We start from the raw sequence: 16928 nt of genomic DNA on the forward strand, positions 1-16928 counted from the left end.
ATAAACCATGTTTGTTTCACGTAGATTTAAATAAACCTGAAGTTATATGTAGTATTTAGTGAATTTTCTGGTAATTGTAGTATGACAACCTTACAAATATATGTGCAAATGTCCCTTCAGTTTTAATACCTCAAACTGTTTTTTTTTTTTTTTTTTTTACACTTCAGGGGTAAGGTCTGATGACATGTAAAAGATGATTGTTTAATAAAATAATTAAAAATGAATATTTTGAAAATATTGTTTTATTAAGATATCTACTGTCAATATCCTATTTTATTTTCACAAATGTTGAGAAGATTTAGTATAAAATAAGCTGCCTATTTCAAGATTGTTGATCTCTGCAGGTAGATAAAGTCTGTCCTCTTGATACTGAGCTACATGGCCAAGGCTTATACAGCCTTACATCATCTAAAGAAAGAAACTACCCTCTCTTTGAGCTAGAGCTCAGACTCTAATGGAACCAGTAATTTTAAAACTTGGGTGGATACAGTAAACCTGGAAAGAAACATAGCTCAGCTTCTTCCCAGAGTTTCACAGCTCTCACAATAGTCCCAGCAGGATCTAGCTATCATAGGAGGGTGAGTTGAGAAATGACACAGTGTTGAGGAGAAATCCTTTGCCTGGTGTAGGGATAGATAACCCAGTCGTACAGAAGTGGGAACTACTCTGAGCACTCATATATCAGCAATTGGCTTTGGGAAGATTACAAGATCTGCTGGTTCATGGGTGGGGGTGGGGTGGCTTCTCAGTGGTGGAACATGTGAGGTCACTTTAAGAAGCTTCACAGGTGGCAGACATCAAGCAGTGAGAGCAGAGCAGGGGAAGTTGATGGGAGACACATGCTCATGAACACATATGAGGCATCATTTGGGGAATTCCCAGAGCACTTGACAGGACAGAAAGGATGAAGGTGGTCATAGATCTTTTGGGATTGATGTTCTTCAGTTATTTACAAGTCAGGGAAATAAAACCATACAAATTTGTAATTCAGAAAACAAATTAAAAAAAAAACTTGGGTAGTAAACAAACAAATACCTGGTGTATTAGAATATATATATATATATATATATATATTAGGCTTATGTAATTATGGAGGCTAAACAGTCCCCAAATCTGCAGTTGGCAAGCTAAAGACCCAGAGGAACTGTGGTTCAAACTGGAAAGATGGCAGACCTGAGACCCAGGAAGAACTGATGTTTCAGTGAGGAAGGAGGGGTTCCCTCTTACTCACAGGAACATCAGACTTTTTGTTTTATTCAGACTTTTGATAGACTGTATATATCACACTGCTAAAAAAAAAAAGCAAATAATGAATGAATAAATAAAAGTGTTACCAAATTTTTCAGTACAGTTGAATAGGTTTTATAATATTGTAATAATAGTGTAATATGTTGATATGAAGATTCATGATCAGAGTCTTAATTTACATTAACATAATAATATGGATCAAAGGAAACAAAGACAAGAGTTATGAGTAGGAGAGCAGTGATGTGTTCTGAAGTCATGCCAAATTATTCCACAACATCAGGACAGACAGGGTTCAAGTAGGCATGGTCTGAAGTACCCATTGGATCCACATCCTACAGGGTTGGCATGGAAGGTGCTTGTACCCAAGAGAAGAGAAATGATATTACCAGTGATGACACATTAGAACAATGCAAAGCATACAACAGGGTAGCAGAGATAACAAGCAAAGGTAATAGGAAAGTGATGGGGATCGGGAGGAGAACCTGCTTCTTATAACTAGCTTGCAGGCCGGAGGACAAACCAGATTGTTGATAGCTGTTACCCACATTCCACATGATGTTAACCTGTCTCCTTCAGAGGTCTAAGGTAAGTGGAAATTGGATTTAAAAAATTTATATTTTCATACATGTAAGAATATATTGCCTGATAATTCATGGACAAACAGCATCAGTCTCTGCATATTTGAAAAACATGAAAAGAACTAAAATGGCCTTGATTAGTACCATGATTGCTGAAATAGCAAGGAAAGAATAGGTTTGGGGGTCTCTGCTCATCATACTACACACAATATTTATAAATCTCTGCTCAGTAATCTTTGTTTATAAAATGCTTTTTATTCTAGGCAGAATAAAAATGAGAACTCAGATTGCTATCTGCATAGTTCAAACCTCTAATCCCTTTACCTTAAGTATCTGGATGTTTCCTTTTTTACTTTAATTGGCACATAATTATGTCAACTCTCCTTTTCATTTCCTATGTAGAAAAGAGCAGAGCTATCATGGCATGTATCTTCAATCAAAAACAGTGTGGCCCAAATTCCTTGGTTAGATTTGATCAGTTGCATAGCTAGACTAGCATCGCCAAAAGCAGAATCTGTTACTGAGTAAGCCTGCTGGTTTGACTAATCAACTCACACTGGAAATCCAGGGAGAGTTGCAGTTAGACAATTTCATGCAACTCTTAACTCAGAGTTATACAAGTCCCGAAGCTATTTCTCCTCCTGAATGTAGTTTTGGAACTTATTTTTTAAATAGTAGTGAAAAATTGACTAAAATGAAAGCTTTCTGTAGAGCAATTATACTTGTTTAAAAGTAATATTTACTAATTGGTAATTAGACTTATTTAAAGGCTGTTGTTTTGCTCCCATGTTGGTGTGGTAGGTCAAAGAAGATGGCAGATAATAATGTTGAGTGTCTATTGTGAAAGGAATCAAACCCAATAATCCTTCTTGAATCTGAGAAAATCTGGGAAAAATCACGGGTGCTTTTCTGGGGTCCCACTTTATTCTCTAAATACAATGCAGTGCAAAGGTGATTCACTCATTAAGAGATATATCAAATTTTCATGCTTTCTTTTCAGTTAGTGGATACCCACCCAGCATTTCTTTAATTTCATAAATTAGTCATCACAATGCTTATAGCATTGTGCCATGATGATTTCAGGCATTCTCTTCAACCTTGTTTTCCTTTCCTGTAAATAAAATTAGGTGTGGTGGGAAGTTTGTGTGAATTCTGTTTTGACGTACATCTAATTTAAGTTAGAAAAGGGTAGAAGTGAGGTTTGAAAAAAGAGGCCAAGTGGATGGCAAAATGTAAGAGAAGTTAGAGGTATCTGCAATCTTCCCTTTTTAATTTCTGGAACTTTTAAACTTATAAGAAAAATAAATGAAGTGACACAACAACCACAGGTGTTCTACCATCTTGGATTAACAAGTATATGTATTTTGTTTTAATTGCTTCAGATATATGGAAAGAAATTTCCATGTAAATTGAAGTCCATTTTGTCCCCCATTCTAATCTAATTCTAATCTAATCCTTTTATCTGTGTGCCCAGAAAAAAATCACTGTCATAAAGCTGGTATGCTTTCTTCCCATCTATGTTTCTGTGTTTAGTACATTTGGATATCTTCCAAACAACAAAGAGCTTTATGTTATCATATTGTGCATTTCTTTATCATACAGCATGTTTTCTTTTTTGCACCTGGAATTTTTAAGTCAGCAGCTTGCTACTTAAATCTTTTTATCCGGATACAGATGAATTTCCACTGTAGAAGGTGAAGATTGTTACCTTAGCACCCTAAGTGACCTTTCTGTGCCTACTGACATGATTCTTTGTTGCCTGTTTTTAATACCTTCAGGTTGATAGGCTTAGGGAACACAGGCTGGTTACCTTCATACATTTCTAAAGTAGTCATTTACAGATCATCTCTTTTTTTTCAGTTTGAAAGATAAATTTTACAAGATGTTAAAAACTTATATTGCTTTTCCTATAGATTGCCAAAGAACATTTACATTACAGTCCCAGATTTCTTGACCTCCTTGAGAGATAAAGGAACTGTAAATAAATAACATTAAATCCCTCTTTATCTTAGAAAATAGTAAAATGGTAACAATATCACTTTTTCTAGAAATTATGAGTAATAAAGTCTGTAGTACAATTGAAATCTAAGTACTTATCTACTAGAGGATTATATATTTCAGCAGTTTTTAAAAAATTTTATTCTAATCTTAAATATAAAATTTTAGTTTATGTGTTTTTATTATAAAACAATGACAGAAGGCATTATCTTCATAAAGTTCAAGTTTGATCTCATAATTTTTTGTATAGTTGGTTTTTAAGAAAATTATTAATCAACTTATCACCCAACTTTTTCTGTGATATTTTTAATCTCTGTGTAATATAAAGAAAAAATAGAAAGGAATATTTGTTATCTGTAGATACTTTTATATTTAGTATATATTATAATTACCTCAAAAATAAATGTAATTTTCTTATAAGAGTTTGATTTACATTTTCACTTAATAGATCTGAAACACAATCTGCCTTCCAAGTTTGATTAGTTAATTCACATTTTAGAGTCATCACTCTTTTACTGTCCTAAGAATTTCCCTCAACCAAGTTCTCATTCACCACAGGAGACATGACAGAAATGAAAAGGATGAGGAACTCCAGATTTGCTAGAGTTGATCGAAGTTCTTCACATTTCAATTATATTAGTATTTGTGAAAGAGGAAGATTGAAGAAATCTTTTTCTTTTTAACATTGATTAACATTTTTAACTTTGATTATCAGTTAATTTATTCAGCATTGGTATGATTTTATGGATAATATACCAATAATAGCAGATAAAACCATCAAAAACTTGACTTCATTGCATAATAAAATTATAATTATTTTAGATACTATTTACATGTGTAAGATTACTTTGTTTCATTTATTAGAAAATAAAAAACTGTATTAGTTAGAATTACATTCCATTGCAAGTAATAGAGACACAAAATAGCAGCAGCTTAAATAAAATAGAGGTTTCACGTAATTGTCAAGCTGCTGGTATGACAGCCCTGCTCCATAAAGCCTGCAGGGACTGAGCTTCCTTCTTCAGTTCAATGTTCTTACTCATTCTTTTGGTCCAAAATAGAAAAACAACAACAACAATACTACAAAAAAAAAAAAGGCACAGAGAATATACCATCAATGATTTTAAAAAATACTCCTAGAACTTGCCCCAGGACACTTTTATTAATGCTGGCTGGAACTTAGTCATATAGTCACTGTACCAACAAGGACATTTGGGAAGAGTCCATGGTGGGTGTCCATGTGTCCATCTATCATCAGAGGATCTGACCTATGCTCACGGTCCTTGAATAGTCTCATCTTTTTCTCACAGCTTTAAGATGTTAGATGCATTGGGTTATGAGCAAGGATACTCATCACCTCATCATCATTATGGGAGAAGAATGAGATGCCACTTAAATGCTCTCAAATGCAGAATGCTTAGATATAGCAGGGTATATTTTTGTAATATAACAATGAGAAGACACTGAAAATCAGTGAAAAAAAACTATACCAAATAGAAAATATGAAAAGAAATATGAAGCATATAATATGAAAAGAAAAAAGCAGAATACATATATACTCCCACTGAAAAATTAGAAATTGAAAGAAGTAACTGTGGTCAACATGGAAAAATAATTGGTTGTGATAGTAGTCTTATATTACCAGAAAGCATTTTTAGTTGTCTGATAATTGAGGAGGAAAATTTTTTGTTTATATTATTAAGAGAATTATATTAATTCTTTATTTAGTTTCATTTACTGGGAAACAAACAAACAAACAAAACTTTGTAGCTAATACAATAGGCCCACACAAATAAGCAAACAAATTTCCAAACTTTTTTTCTGATAGTGAAAATGGGTTTCTTTTTTCCTAAACAATGTTAATATTTTACTCAATATGCAAATAGTCTGCCATGCACCTAAGATTGCACAATAGCAGCATACTAAGCACATCTTGAGAACTCAGGCTCCTACTGACAACAGTGAGAAAGAGCTGACTCATTGTTTTTCATTTGTGCATTTGCTTTTCCCACATCACTAGCATTCATTTATGGTCACAAAACCAGCCTCACACAGAAAAGAAGTTTATACTCTGGGAAATGGTTGGAAAGTGGCATCTTTATTATGTCAACAATGAAAATTACTTCTGCCCATGCTCTCTGGAGCTGATGGCTGGAATGTTCACAAACAACATGCAGGCATTTTTAATCTGAGAAAAAAAATATCCATGCCAGTGACAGGTTTTTTTTTTCTTTATTTTATTTTACAAATAATCTGTTTTCCTCTTGCCCTTTGGAGCTGAAAAAAAAAAAAAAAGCTGCATGTAATTGAAAGGAAAGTGACCACAACACTCGGAGTGACCAAAAGATCTTTATTGCAGCAGTGCAACAAAGAGAAAAGAAGGAAGGAAAGAGAGAGAGAGAAAGAGAGAGAGAGAGAAAGAAGAGAAGAGATGAACAGGGAGAGAGCAAGAACAAGAGAGAGACAGAGTGCACGCAAGAAAGATAAAGAGCAAGAGAGAGAGAGAGCAAGAGAGAAAGAGAGCAAGAGAAAGAGAGCAAGAGAGAGGGGGGCCTGGCAGGAGGGAGTTTTTATAGCCCAAATCTAATGGGGCCTCTGGGTCTGCAAGCTGCCTTGTTGGCCCAAGGGGGGTTGAGTGCTCAGCCTTGAGCGGGACTTGACACAAACAGGTGATAAAGGACCAGATAGAGGGGGGTTTGAGTGCATGGGCTATCTTGCAGCCAACATCTGTTCAGCCTGCCCTGCAGACAACACAGTTCAGCCTGCTCTGCACCCAACAGTAATGAATGCTATTTGTACATGAAAGCAATTTCCAGAATGAGTGTACCACTGCCTGGTGATTCTTGAGTGAAATGCATGGAGAAAGATATCCCTCAGATTATGCCCTTCTGCTGAACACCACCCATTTTTTTGAAGTAAATAAGTAACTATTTCTTACACCTTTTCACCTCACTTCATCTTCATGTCAGATCAATGATAATTGCTTTGCTGACTCTATACATTCCCTCCATTACCTATTAGGTACCTCTTAGAATGGGTGATTTTAAGTATAACTCCATTGTAATGTAACCATAATTCCTGAGTCCGAAGAGAAAGACTGGGGCCACTTCCTCCATTAACTGTTCACATCAGGACCCTTCCACAAAATGAAAACCAGCAAAAGAGACTTTGTACATAGCCAAGGGGATTGAAACACAATTCCCAAGGCTATGGTTTTCTAAACTGTCAACTGTATACAATTCAAAAAGGATCCCATATTACCTCAGCTAAATATCATCATTTGTCCCCCCTTCAGTTGGAATTAAAAAGACAACAGTAAAGTATAGAATGTCAGTGTATTTATCTTCTGCTCTTTAGTCAAAATACTTCTCCCAGTATCTAAACTGTACCAACTGTAAATGGAAGAAAGAAAGCAAAGAATAATGTGCTGTTTTAAATGTAGATGGAAGATATGATGTTGAGACTAAATTTTAAAAACCATACCAAGATATATTCATTCCACTCTCACATTTAAATAATGCTCACATTAAAGAATTGTTCCAAAGGAACTGTCAGAATGAAATAGTCAGTCATAGCTTTCCCTCGCTCAGCTTTGACAACTATAAAAGTCGAAGGCTCACTGTGAAGCTATGAAAATAATTTTTTAAAAATCATTTGCAAAACATGAGCAAAACCTTATTTCTCTCTGATTATTGGCAAGAAAATGAACTAGTCCTGCAATATTGATGAAGTGAATCTTTCTAGATTATATGGATTATGCAGGGCTATCCCAAGAAATCTAAACTGTGTAGAATCTATGAATAAATTGCAATATTATAGACATTATTGTTTTTAATTTTGATCTTGCTTTTATCTTGCACCTGATGTTTGCCATTAGTGTGACTTCTGCCTTGTTACCTTGCTTCTAGGTGGAGTGGAAGGGGTTTGAAAGCTTCAGCTGTGCTGTCAGCCTGCCGTAGTTTGAATTCCAGCCCTGAGACATATATCTGGTGGTTTTCTCATGTATACAGTGTGAAAAATATTAGTAACATCACAAGTTCTTCTAAGGAATAAATTATTACAAGGTGTTTATAAAACAGCTGAGATACAGTAAGCATGCAATTAATGTCAGCTTTTATTATTCTTGTCATTCCTCAGCCCCATTGTGATTTCACGTCTCTTCCTTACCCTGTTTGTGCCCGAAAACACAGTACTTAGGTGGAAAAAAATCATGCATGAATTTATTAATTCAGCAAGTACATTAGAGGATCTGCCAAGTGAGAGGACTTGAGCACAGAAATAGCCTTTGCCTCATGATTTAGAAGCACAGACTTGCATTTATTACTTGCTACTCCCCCAAGTTAGTTTTCTAATCTGTAAAATGGTGATAATAATTCCTTTAGTAGGTGTGTTAGAGTTTGTAAAGAGGAGATAATTAGATAATTAGAGTTTGTAAAAAGTCGATTAGAAAGAATGTTGGAAGATTCCTCTTTTGAGTACTTTGAATGGTACCCTATAAAAGAGGCCCTGGGGAGCTTGTTTCCCTCTTCCATCAAGTGAGGATGTGAATAGAAGGTACTATGTATGAGCAAATGGGCTCTCATTAGACGCTGAATCTGCAGATGGCTTGATGTTGGACTTGCCAGGCTCCAGAACTTTGAGAAATAAATTTCTGTGTTCACTGTGATTTTGTTTACCAGCCCAAGCAGGCTAAGATGAAATAACATTCTGTGCTGAGAGCCATTGCCAAGTAGGTATGACACATGGCATGACCCAGGTCATTTGCAGTGACATTGCATGTAAGGTGACCTTGCTCAAGGACCAGGGCGGATCCGGGTTTAGGGTGGATCAGGGTTTAGGGTGCTCCTTGGGTTTAGGGCGGTTCCAGGTTTAAGGTGTACCTGCTGGGAATAGGGCGTATCCTGCTGCCTCAGGCGCACCCACTCCTTGAGTTCCCGTTGAGTTCTCATTGAGTTCTCCTGAGATTCAGAGAATATTTGGGATTCAGAGCCTGGTGGAGTACGTGAATTTTGCCCAGAACATGGATTTCCCCGGATTTCCCCAGAACGTGTGTGTAAAGTGCCGGTGACAGTTTGAGAATAAAGAATTGCTGTTTGAATCTACAAGGTGTGTGGTGGCTCGTGATTTTGTGCCCAGCCAGACTGCGGCAATTCTGAAAACAACAACTCAATTTTTGAGCAAGTAGGACATTTGGTCCTCATCAATTAGAGAAAGTGCCAGTTCATCTCTGCTCCAGGTTGCCTAACTGCTGGTTACTGCAAAGCCAGTTTCTGGGCCAATGAAGACAAATGTGGCCATGGTAGAAGACCTTTCTCTGTTGGAGTGATGCTAGGACTTAAGTTTGCTTGTTTCTAAGACTCATCGCCATCAGAGCAGGGAGAATTCTCTGGACGTTTGTGTGTCTGTTGAGCTACCCCCTTTCTTATTACTGTCATCTTTCATGACTGGACTTCAGGTCAGATTCCTGACCTGTTCTGAACTTCTGCATAACCCTTTGCCTTTATTTCCATCTGTCACTACCCATGCCCAGTATTAACTGGAACCAGCATCTACAGTGCTTTTTGACAAAAGCTGTCACCAATGTTGAAAGGTTCCTCTTCTGAGTGTTTTCTATCATTTTGCTTTTGGAATTTTACACTAGACTAAGTTATGTCTGCGTCTCTCTGAGGTATTATTTTGAATTTTGGATGGTTGATCAGCCCCAAAAGTTTCAGTGCCTATGGGTTCTTATCCTTGGTTTATCTCAGTTTGTTTTTCTTATGTTAGAGCCTGCTGAGCAGACTCAGAATCTCTACCAGCTTGGATTTGGTGGTTAAGATATGGAATCTTTTGAAAAGAAAAAGTCATTTCAAACTTCTTTAGACAGCATTTTAAGAGACCTTATCCATCCAAATCATAAAATTTCTAAGATGGCAAGCAAAAATATTGTTAATTAAATGTTTAATCTTTAGTATAGCTAGCATATTAATTTTAAGTAGTTTTAATTTATAGGATAGTACAATTTTATTTATGTGCAGCATATATACTTTATAGCATAGAGTGCCCTCTTGTATAATCAATGTGTATAAAATATTTATGCTCATTTTATTGGGCTCTGAACATAATTTTACTATTAAATATATGGAAGAATTTTATGATTGTTTTTATGATATCATTGGCCTAAACTAGGCTTACTTTTATGCCAAGTCTCTTGTCAAGACCAGAGCTTTCAATTTTAACATTGTTTCTGTGGGAAAATGCATAAATACATTGTCTTTTATGAACATCTGCTTGTCTATAATTTCAACAAAGCTAATGGACAGAGACTAGGTTTTCTTCTTCTTGTTAGAACTTTATTCCTCCTTGTGTTTCTCTTTTAGGATAATTATTTCTTTTACAATTATGTTACAAGTCTTTTATCATTAGTTAAACATAGGTTTCATTAAGAAACAAAATTCTCAGGAGACTCTATGTCTTAGAAAGGGCAAATCTGTGTGGTAGTAGTGGGGTACATGTCTTCATGTACTACAACAACAACAAAACCCAAACATTTAATTAGAAAACATTTTCAATTAAAAAAGCTATATTCACATCTGTCTTTTATTGTTACTGTATTAACTAATATTTTATTAATGCATTTTAATTCATAGGCTTGTTTTGAGATCTAAATCCCCACCAAAATCTTTTATTAATGTAAGAATATTCTAAGGTGGAATGATCTAGATTATGAGAGCTGAATCAGTTCATCCTAGTTTGAACAGATTGTTAATTGTAGGCAGGTGAGGTGTGGCTATAAGATGTGGGTTACTGCGGCATGGTCTAGATGAATTCGTCTTCCCTGCAGCACCCCTGTCCCCACTCCTGGCTGCCATGAGCTTAGTAGCTTTCCTCCACTGCACATTTTGGCCATGATGCTCCACCTCACTTTGGACCCAAAGTGATGGAGCTGGCCAACCACGGACTGAACCTCTGAAACCATGAGACAAAATTAACTTTTCCTCCCCTAAGTTGGTCTTATTGGGTATTTTTGTCACACTGATGTAAAGCTAACTGAAACTCTCCCTGTTATTCTGGATCTAGATGGAATATGACAGATCTAGATGTGATGGATCATGTTCTCAACAATATTGGACACCTGGTGGTCAGTATTAAAAATAGTGCAAAATAATGTGCAAAATAATAGGAATTAGCAGAAGATTTAAAAGAAAAGAGTAAAAACTTGAAAAAACTGCATTCACTTTGGTAAATCTTAATCTCTCTAAACATTCATTAGAGTCCTTATTGTTGTACTTTATTAATTCTAGTAAGAAGTTAATAGCATTTTCTCCACTGTATGTATCAAATTACTTTAATGTCTTAACATTGTAATAAAATAGTATAGTTGTAGGAAGAAACGTGAATTGTAGCTTAAAGTTTTCTTCACTTATAGAGAGAATAATTGGTAGGCTTAACCATATGGCCTTAAGTTAAACCAGTGATAAAAGTAATTGAGAATTTAAAAGTCTGCAATTCAGATTTCATATCAAAAGCTATATGTGCTAGAATGATAAGATCTAATAAAGAACAAACACCTAATCATCTTTTCTTTGTTATTGAAAGCTTTTAATTTTCTGCCAGTTGTCATTATATATTGTAAGATGCATACCTCACAACTATCTTTTTATACTAAATAATGTCAAATAAACTTAGAAACTATTTCATTTTATCCATGTAATGTTAATTTGAATCCAGAGTAAGCAAAAATTTTTACATGTACACATCGAATCTCTCATAGTCCCATTGTCAGATATTCTGGTTTCAATCCTATTTGACCAATTTGAATTGCAATTTAAATGGTTAGAATGTACCATTAGATTTTAATTACCTTCAATTCTATCAGAGTGGGGTTCTACAACCCTTTGCAGCAAATTCATTTCCTGCTTAACCAAAGAGACAATACTCTAAATAGACTTTTTCCTGGCTGCTGTTTCCTTGGAAAGAAAGTTTTAACATAGTCTGTGGTTTATTTCATCTCTTACTCCTAGACAAATATGATTAAAATAAAAAAATATTGTATAAGTGAAAGACAAGATGATAAATATGATAATGGATACTTTTTTGGGGAAAAGCTGTTTATCATTTTTTAAAATATTTGTGACTAAGCAGTTTCATCATTTGAACTAGTTGCCCTGCATTCTCTCAATAGCATCATTCTGTACCTTTAAACCTTTCTCTCCATAGGTCGCTTCAAATATGACCAGTCTCAACAGTATATGGATTGTGTAATTAAATGAAATACAGAGAAAAAGGAATTCTTATTAGTTGTACTATAATTTCAATCACAACATAGGTAGAAATTATACAGAATCCATCCAAAAAGTGCACATTTTCACTTACATAAAAATACTTTAAATGAGACATAGCGATTGAGAGCCCTGTTCTTATGCTTGATTTTAAGCTATTACTAAGACATTTCTGGACAATGCATTAATTGCTTCATGCCACCACAGACCTACTTAGTGAATTGAAGCAGTGACCTTCTAAGTGGTCCCAGTGGTTCCAAAGTTGGCATCCAAAATCATTTTCTGATAGTTTATACAGGAGTACTAAAATTCAGGCATATTGGAAATGACTTTTTTGACTGCATATGACAAATTTGGGAATGCAAATAGTGCCATGTGTAAATGAATGATAAAAGGAAGATGATTTTTGTCACTTAAGGCTTGAAGATTTTTGATGGAGCAGTAACTGAGAGTGAAGGTGACTCTATCATGATGCTCTAGCTGAAAAGATTTCCTTTATTTGTACACCATCATGATTAAAATCTTGCATGGCAAGAGATTGCCAACTTTCTTTAAATAGGATCTGTTGCCATTATAATCAAATCTGACAGGCCCCTGGAGCATAATTTAAAGTTAAAGTACTATCTATCTTGAATCAAATAATGAATAATCTAAAAAAGTCAAATTGAGTATTTTATAAGACATGCATATCTCACATAAAAACATGAAGATATAAACAAAAAGATGTGTCTATGCCCATCACTAACCAGAATTACAGAAATCATTGCATGTTATAAGTGATTAATAAACTGGGAGTTCTGGAGGGTCAGGGCTGCATTGCTGTCCCCTCAACCCTCTACAATGCCAACTGAAATGCCTTTCATGAGGAAGGTGCTAACTCAGAAGAAAAAATATTGTCTTTTTCTCTGTAGACGCATTTGCTAAAGCTGATTTGCACTATAAAATAGAGGGAAAAAACACAGTTTCTGAATTAAAAAAAAAAATCCCCAACCTAGAGGGGAAAGAGGTTGGCTTTGGTGCTTCTCTGACTCTCTCTCTCTCTCTCTCTCTCTCTCCTCTCTCTCTTTAAAATAATTTTCTCTTAGGTGTACATTCTTTGATATTTATTTTAACCAGAATTCACTAGGATAATAATGTTGGGTGAAGATGGAAGGAGAAACAAAGTTTCTCTCAAAAACAAAGTGTCACTGTGGACTCAGATCTTTGTTCTGAAGTGTTTTTCTGAAGCTTAAACAAATCCCTACTGTCATTCCGCAAGAGTAACAAAGCATATTAGTAATTCCTTAATTTATTTTCCCTCTGATAGCAAACTGTTAACTTGCAAACTTGACCTGGTCAGTTTGATATTGAGAGTAAAATGAAAAAATTTACCACAGAACTAAGTGGCATTTTGTCAATGAACATTCTTTTGATATTTTGCATCCTAATTCTACCTCCAACTTTAATGGTTCTCTTTAGCTTGACAGTGCTTTTCTGGGTGAGATGTTGAAAGTTGAAGAGCAGACTTAAAGACTTTCTTGGCCCTCAACATAACCAGGGTGCAGGATTACCAGTGCTTACTGTGTCTATCAGTCAGGCAATATTGTGAGGTCTGCTTTGGGCTTCTCAAAAATTCCGTCATCCTTCATGTAAGTCACAGGACCCTCCTCTGAACTGTGTGGCTGCTGTAGTTTGAAGGGTCACAGGGCTGATGGCTGTAGACCAGAGACTATTATAAGATTTGCCATACCTTTGATAGAGTAATTAACTGGATAAATAACATTGACCCTTTAAAAATTTAAATCCAGTCAGAGTCATTTATTTAGTCATTTTCTAAATAGGTGAATGAAATTGGTTAGCATCTCACCTACACCTATCAAAATGAAAACTAGTGATCTTTTACTGTGAGAAATGCACTGTCTTAACCTTTTCAGTTTTGGATCCTAAATTTAATTGTAAAATTGATAGATTGAAGGAAAAGGAAAGGATGCTCATCCCAAAGTTAGCAATTATCCTGGGCAAAACAAATATGTTTGTTCTTGGGTGATTGCCTGACTGACAAACTAAATCAGAGCAGATGCCATTTCAGAAAGCAAAGAGACCAGAACAACATTTTGACACATTTTTTTTCTCTGGTCTCTTTGGTTCCTGAAATGTCCCTATGATGATGCTTTATTCTCTGGACACCATACAAGTATACTTTGCTTCAAATGGAGTAAAGAGAGGTATTGAGTGCTTTTGTTTCTGTGATCAACTCTTCTACTTTCATTTAAAGGTGCATTAAACATGGTTTATAAGGATATTCAAATCACACAGGTTTTCCCTTTAAAGTTTTCCACTTGAGAGAACAGAGTAACCATATCATGGCTACATTGCTATTTGTATAGCATCCACTGTTTCAGAGAGATACGGCCTGAAAAACTGCTTCCAGCTATAAAATGAATAAAATATCAATGCTGAGCTACAACATGCACACCAGATGTAACTGTGCTTTTCTGGAAACTATGCCTACCAACAGGAGCTATGTGAGAAATTGGCCCTGAGCTCTTTTGGCCTCATAAACATGGGCTCTAATTAGCACGCTGATAAATACTTCAACAACTAGCAGACAGAGTAAGCATTCTGTGGTCTAATTTATAAAATTCTTCTGACATTCTCTGGTAGGGAATGATAAACCATAATGCTGATGCCAGGGAGTCATGAAAGCAATAATAACATTAACAAAACTCTATTTACAAACTAATCTTATTTTACCTTGATCTTGATTTTTCTTGCAAATCATGAATAGAGATAGCATGGATAAATAGGACTAATAGATCCTCATCTCATGTACACTTTTAGTCGTAGATTGCTTGACCACTTATCTATGCTTTTACTAAAATGTGAAACATAATCTAGACTCACTGTTGCTCCCTTATGCCTACAGTTAGGATATACACCAGGCTTTTGCAAACTTAAGAAGCAGCCCATTTGGGATCAGAAACCAACAGGTCGATTTTATTGATGCATACCTACGTTAGGTTTTCTTAAATTGTAGAGATCAATAATATATACAGGCTTCTTCAGGTAATATGGGGTTTTGGTTAGTATTTACACAGAGTTGGTAAGCATTTTAAAAAATTCCCAGCAGATACACAATCGGGCCTCATTGGAGAACTAAAACTCACTAGGAATTCAAGTTTCTCTAGTGGTCCAATAACAATTCTACCAATGTGTTTTGCCTTTAACTCTGTTTAACTCTCTCTTTGCAGAAGTAGATCTTTCTCTCTTTCTGTTTTTGCTATTGGTTGTGACTTGAGCTATCTCCTGGCTTCTGTTTAATCATGTGTCATGGTTCCTATGGCAATTCTTCATTCTTTTATTTCTTTTTACTATATCTAATGAGTACTATGCTTTATACTTAAGTTTCTGAAGAGAATAGATCTGATCTGTACAATCCTAGGACCTACAATAAATAGATGTCTAACTCTAGGACAAACCTCATGAGCTGTGTAGACCATTGTATGCCATAGTCTGGCTGGGCACAAATCACTAGCCACTGAAGCAGGAACAAACTTTATTTCTGAACTCCACCAGCACACTCCACACAGGCTTCCTGGGAACTCTCCCGAACCACCCATGCGGCTCCTCCAGGAACCATCAACTGGAAATCCCTCCTCCTGCACTTCCCCAACCAATGCAAACTCTCCAGGAATCCCTGCGAGAACTCCAAAGTAGCAGGCGGAGGTGGACAGTAAAGGACTAATATACAATTGAATCAATCCAGCATCATCTCAATGGCTCACCTCTCAACCAATACTATTGGCAAAATGCCAGTGGCCATTCCGACTTGGCCTTGGCTCTCAGCAATTGTAGGGTTGAGTACCTTTGGGTTAGGAGATCTTCAACTGTAACAAAAGTTTTGGGGTGACATGTTCCAAAGCATGATGACATATGCCTTAGTATATTGGTTCTATAGAAGCCACTTATTTTGTTTATAAGCATTGAATTGTGAGTAGAGAACTCCAAGAAATTGATGAGTGATCTGAAACAAAGAGAAAAACTTTAAAAAGGAGGAGGAAAAACAGAAACAAGTGGCTTTTAAAATTTTTTTAAAGAAATATTGGTGCTTTTTTGTGTGTTGACTGACTATAATATGGCTTTATAGGAAGAACTCTTCTGAAGCTCCTGAAGAAACTGAGGAATTACAGTTGTCAATGAAAGAAAGCTCTATGTCTAATTGTTCAACTTCAAAATGCATTTAGCTGAGATTGAAAAATTTTAGCTTACTTTCTTGTCTTGTCACTCCAGAAGAAATCAGTTATAAGTACCACAGAATCCCATGATTCAATAGTTCTATAGCAATGAAACATCATCTTACCCAAATCTTTTATTTAGAGTTGAAGAATAGAGCTAAGTGAATGGCCCAAGACCTAATATTACTTACCTTCCTGTGCCACATTGTGAGGAACAAACTTAAGGGTCTAGGAAAACATTTTCCCCATTAGATTTCATGCTTTGAGGAGGACACTATGAGCCCCACTTGTACGTGCGTTCATGGGAATCCTATTAGTTTCAAGTGATTACTCCATCACTTAAAACACACAATCAATAGATCAAGGAAAGGCCACAGGATTCACTCAGGATACTGAGAAATGACTGCAGTACCTATTTTTCCTCTGAATCTGAATGCTCAAATTCATTCACTCTTCCACGCTATTTATAAAATACTAAAGTTGTTTTATAAAACCATTTTACATTTTACAAAGGATTTGATCTGAACATTAATCACAGCAGTAATTCAATTCATAATTATTCATTTTTTTCTGCCTTACTTCAAGGGCCACTTTTGAGGTTTTTGCCCAAGCACATGCCAGGTTTGAGG

This window comes from Urocitellus parryii, chromosome 2, assembly GCF_045843805.1.
Source record: "Urocitellus parryii isolate mUroPar1 chromosome 2, mUroPar1.hap1, whole genome shotgun sequence".
Taxonomy (NCBI): Eukaryota; Metazoa; Chordata; class Mammalia; order Rodentia; family Sciuridae; genus Urocitellus; species Urocitellus parryii.